This window comes from Macaca fascicularis, chromosome 1 (assembly GCF_037993035.2).
Source record: "Macaca fascicularis isolate 582-1 chromosome 1, T2T-MFA8v1.1".
In the NCBI taxonomy this organism is placed as follows: Eukaryota; Metazoa; Chordata; class Mammalia; order Primates; family Cercopithecidae; genus Macaca; species Macaca fascicularis.
The window spans coordinates 144,059,271-144,065,000 of NC_088375.1; the positions used below are offsets into that span (position 1 = coordinate 144,059,271).

The 5,730-nt window shown below is 34.3% G+C and overlaps 1 pseudogene; it reads left to right on the forward strand.

The window, feature by feature from the left end:
• The first annotated feature begins 2,186 nt into the window (after window positions 1–2,186).
• On the forward strand, window positions 2,187–2,316 carry LOC123570690 (U4 spliceosomal RNA; annotated as a pseudogene).
• Window positions 2,317–5,730: the final 3,414 nt, after the last annotated feature.

Sequence of the window (5,730 nt, forward strand, 5' to 3'; positions counted from 1 at the left end):
TCCAGTCACCCCAAATTATATATATTTAAAACTTACATGGTTTTCTTTTAACATTTAAAATTTTAATCTAAGTGAAAATTACTTATTTTGGCAAATAATATAATGTGAGGGTCTACTCTTTATTTCTCCTAAATAGTTAACCAATGATCCAAGCACTATTTATTGAATAATTAATCCTTTCCACACTGAAGTGTCACCTTTATATAGGCTTGGATGTATTGCTAGAGTTTCTAGTTAGTACCACTCTCTTTTATTCATTGTACAGTTATTGTTCAATTTGAATATCTGGCAGCACAAATTTCTCCTTTCTTTTTCTTTCTTTTCAGTGTTTTCTTGGATTTACCTTTTTATTCTTTCAGGTGCATTCTTTCTCTTTTCTTTATTGAGATATAATGTCTCTTTTTGCTTATTGTTAACTCAAAAGTTATTTTACAAAAGGCTTAGCATTGCCAATCTGATAGCCGTTTTCTCTCTTATTAATTTTCTAATTTTGGATTACATGTTAGAGATTTTGGCTTTTATGTTTTAAATTTTATAAAAATTTCATTGAGACCTTAATAAATGATCAATTTTTGTAAATGCTTCATTAGTTTTTGAAAAGAATGTGTTCTTTTTAGGTATAAACTTCTCTGAGGCAAAACTATTAAATTACATTTTAAAAAATGAAAACATATTATTCAAACTTCTTATTTTTGATATTTATTTTTGTTCCATTTTATCTGTCAGTTTTGGAGAGTGGTCTGATATGGTTTGGCTATATCCCCACCCAAATCTCATCTTGAATTATAGTTCCCACAATCCTCACATGTTGTGGAAGGGACCAGTGGGAGATAATTTAATCATGGGGGCAGTTACCCTCATGTTGTTCTCGTGATAGTGAGTAAGTTCTCATGAGATCTGATGATTTTATAAGGGGCTTTTCCCCCTTTTTGCTTGGTACTTCTTCGTTCTGCTGTCCCGTGAAGAAGGACTGTTTGCTTCCCCTTTCACCATGATTATAAGTTTCTTGAGGCCTCCTGAGCCATAAGTACTGTGAGTCAATTAAACCTCTTTCCTTTATAAATTACCCAGTCCCTGGTATGTCTTCATTAGTAGTGTAAGAATGAACTAATATGTGGTCTGTTAAAACTTCACTCTATAATTGAGAATTTGTCAAATTTCCTTTTCACTTTTAATAGTTTTATTACATTCTTATGTACATAATGGTTCATGATAGTTTCATATTCATGGTAATCGGTTATCCTTTCTGATCCATTTTGAATTTCAATTTGATATTGTCAAATATGGCCACACATACTTCTGTTTTAGTGTTTTCCTGGTTTATCTCTGTTGTTTTAGAATTATTTTTATTTTTAATTAAAGAACTGCAAGTAGTTTTAGAAAGTCAAATATTCTTAAAAGGATTATAAAAAAAACCTTAGTACCTAGTTTTCCCCTGCTACTACTTCCAATGATACCTACTTTCAATTATTTTAGCTGTTTTATATAGTATTTACCCCCTGGTTTCTAAAAAATATGCTTATATGGTTATTGACTCATTATTATCTAAGAAAAAAGAACTCGCTGTTCTCAATATAGTTGTATCATAGCTTTTGATACGTTTTCAGTATTTTCTTCACACATAGCTAACAATACAGCTGATATTTATTGAGTATTTACTATATGACAGGAATATCTTTAAGTGCTTATATTCATTAATTCCTTTATCAGAGTGACTGTTATTATTATTCATTTACCCATTTTATAAATGAGAGAAGTAAGCCTCCAAGTAACTTACATTATGATTATGTAAGAATTTTCACTATTGAGCCAAAGCAAGAACATGATTACGTTTCCTTTCTTATTCAAACTTTTCATTTTTTTGCAGTTTATAATGGTGTCACTTTAAACGTTGCATTATTCACTTCATCACTGATTCTTCCTCCAAAGCAAATATAGAACTCCTCTGAATATTATTTTCCTCATGATCAAAATGTAACACATATCCATCACCCCTCCCCGCAGAGTCTCTTATCCTCCTGCTCTAATCTAGAATGATTGTTCTCCAGGCCTGCACTCCTGTGTTGGATTCTTTATACTCTAAATCTTGTATTTTCACCCTTTTACTCCTGCATTTTGAATGAGCTCATTCTTCAATAGTTTCCTGATAAATGATACAGAAGAGATACATTTTTTAAGATTTTCTAAGATTTGTGCAGTGGCAGTATTGTAGCCAAAGAGGTTTATCCGAGATGTGATTATTGCTAATTGAAAACTTTCCCTCATGAATGAACTTCCATTCACAATTGCTTCAAAGAGAATAAAATACTTAGGAATCCAACTTACAAGGGATGTAAAGGACCTCTTCAAGGAGAACTACAAACCACTGCTCAGTGAAATAAAAGATGACACAAACAAATGGAAGAACATACAATGCTCATAGATAGGAAGAATCAATATCGTGAAAATGGCCATACTGCCCAAGGTAATTTATAGATTCAATGCCATCCCCATGAAGCTACCAATGAATTTCTTCACAGAATTGGAAAAAACTGCTTTAAAGTTCATATGGAACCAAAAAAGAGCCCACATTGCCAAGACAATCCTAAGTCAAAAGAACAAAGCTGGAGGCATCACGCTACCTGACTTCAAACTATACTACAAGGCTACAGTAACCAAAACAGCATGGTACTTCTACCAAAACAGAGATATAGACCAATGGAACAGAACAGAGTCCTCAGAAATAATACCACACATCTACAGCCATCTGATCTTTGACAAACCTGAGAAAAACAAGAAATGGGGAAAGGATTCCCTATTTAATAAATGGTGCTGGGAAAACTGGCTAGCCATAAGTAGAAAGCTGAAAGTGGATCCTTTCCTTACTCCTTATACGAAAATTAATTCAAGATGGATTAGAGACTTAAATGTTAGACCTAATACCATAAAAACCCTAGAAGAAAACCTAGGTAATACCATTCAGGACATAGGCATGGGCAAGGACTTCATGTCTAAAACACCAAAAGCAACAGCAACAAAAGCCAAAATTGACAAATGGGATCTCATTAAACTAAAGAGCTTCTGCACAGCAAAAGAAACTACCATCAGAGTGAACAGGCAACCTATAGAATGGGAGAACATTTTTGCAATCTACCCATCTGACAAAGGGCTAATATCCAGAACCTACAAAGAACTCAAACAAATTTACAAGAAAAAAACAAACAACCCCATCAAAAAGTGGGCAAAGGATATGGACAGACATTTCTCAAAAGAAGACATTCATACAGCCAACAGACACATGAAAAAATGCTCATCATCACTGGCCATCAGAGAAATGCAAATCAAAACCACAATGAGATACCATCTCACACTAGTTAGAATGGCAATCATTAAAAAGTCAGGAAACAACAGGTGCTGGAGAGGATGTGGAGAAATAGGAACACTTTTACACTGTTGGTGGGATTGTAAACTAGTTCAACCATTATGGAAAACAGTATGGCGATTCCTCAAGGATCTAGAACTAGAAGTACCGTATGACCCAGCCATCCCATTACTGGGTATATACCCAAAGGATTATAAATCATGCTGCTATAAAGACACATGCACACATATGTTTATTGCGGCACTATTCACAATAGCAAAGACTGGGAATCAACCCAAATGTCCATCAGTGACAGACTAGATTAAGAAAATGGGCACATATACACCATGGAATACTATGCATCCATAAAAAAAGGATGAGTTTGTGTCCTTTGTAGGGACATGGATGCAGTTAGAAACCATCATTCTCAGCAAACTATCACAAGAACAGAAAACCAAACACTGCATGTTCTCACTCATAGGTGGGAACTGAACAATGAGATCACTTGGACTCGGGAAGGGGAACATCACACTCCGGGGCCCATTATGGGCAGGGGGGAGGGGGGAGTGATTGCATTGGGAGTTATACCTGATGTAAATGATGAGTTGATGGGTGCTGACGAGTTGATGGGTGCAGCACACCAACATGGCACAAGTATACATATGTAACAAACCTGCACGTTATGCACATGTACCCTAGAACATATGTAACAAACCTGCACGTTATGCACATGTACCCTAGAACTTAAAGTATAATAATAATAATAATAAAAAAGATTTTCTGTGGATGTATAGTTACTTTATCTTATCCCCCTTCTGTTTGGACATAGAATTCTAAATTGGAAAGAATTTTCTTGCAGTGCTTTAGAAGCATTGATTAATTTCTTTTTAGTTTTTAATATCATTTTTGAAAAGCCTGACTACCATTTGATTTCCTAACTTTTTATTAAACTTTTTATTAAACTTTTTTTCACTCTTTGGAAGCTTTATGAACCATTTTTAATCCAAATACAGTGACAACTTCATGACGATGTGTCTTTGTTTTCATTTTTTCTCATTTATTATGGCAATTCTTTTAAATACAGAGTGTTATATTCTTAAGGTCTGAGATGCTTTCTTGTATTATTTCTTTGGCAATTTTTTCTCCACCCTCTTCTTCTTCTTCTTTTTTTTTTCTTTCTGGAACTTTTAGTCAAACATTCATCAGAGTGTTGTACATTCTTTTGTTTGATTCTACTTTCAGAGGGATTTCACCAACTTTATTTTCCCATCCTTTCACTAATTTAGAAAACATTTCTGCTATCAAATTTTAATTTTATGAATTTTTTGTGATATTTAAGTGCTCTTTATAAAATATAGTCATGTGTCAATTAATGATAGGGATACATTCTTAGCAATGTGTTGTTAGGTTATTTTTAAAAACTAAATATATTTTATAAATATAAATATATTAAATTTCTAAATGCAGTTTAAAATTTCTACCTGTTTAAAAAATCAGTTTAGCTGAGTACAGTGGCTCATGCCTGTAATCTCAGCACTTTGAGAGCCTAAGTCTGGAGGATTGCTTGAGGCCAGGAGTTTAAGACCAGCGTGGGCAACATAGTGGGACCTCTGTCTTTACAAAAAATAAAAAATAGAAAATGTTAGCTGGGTGTGGTGGTGCATCCCTTTAATCCTAGCTACTCAAGAGTTTGAGGTGGGAGGATCACTTTAGCTCAGGAGTTCAAGGTTACAATGAGTTATGGTCATGCCACTGCATTCCAGCCTGGGTGACAGAGCAAGACCCTGTCTCAAAACAAAAACAAAACAAGTTTGTAATTAAGACAGTGTAAGGCAAATTTAATTTAGTGTTTACAAGTGAAGTTGACCACTCACTGAAAGATAATGCTTTTATATACTATTTCCTATATTTATAAATAGATGAATAAGGCTGTAAGTTGAATTTAAAGGCTTCAGGAAATCTAGGTTTTAAAATTTGTGATTTTATTTTTATTTGTTTATTTTTGAGATACAGTCTCATTCTGTTGCCCAGGTTGGAAGGCAGTAGCATAATCACAGCTCATTGCAGGCTTGATCTCTTGGGCTCGTGATCCTTCCGCATCAGCCTCCCCAGTAGCTGGGACTGCAGGTATGTGCCACAACACCTGGCTGATTTTTTTTTTGTTTGTTTTTTACAGAGATGAGATCTCATCATGTTGCCCAGGCTGGTCTCAAACTCCTGGCCTCAAGTGATCCTCTCACCTCAGCCTTCCAAAGTGCTGGGACTACAGGCATGAGACATTGCATCCAGAAATGTGTGACTTTAAAGCTTAACATTTTAAATTAAAGTATTAAAAATTTTAATATAAAAAAGTTATTAAAAATATTTTTCAGTACCAAGAAACCATCCTA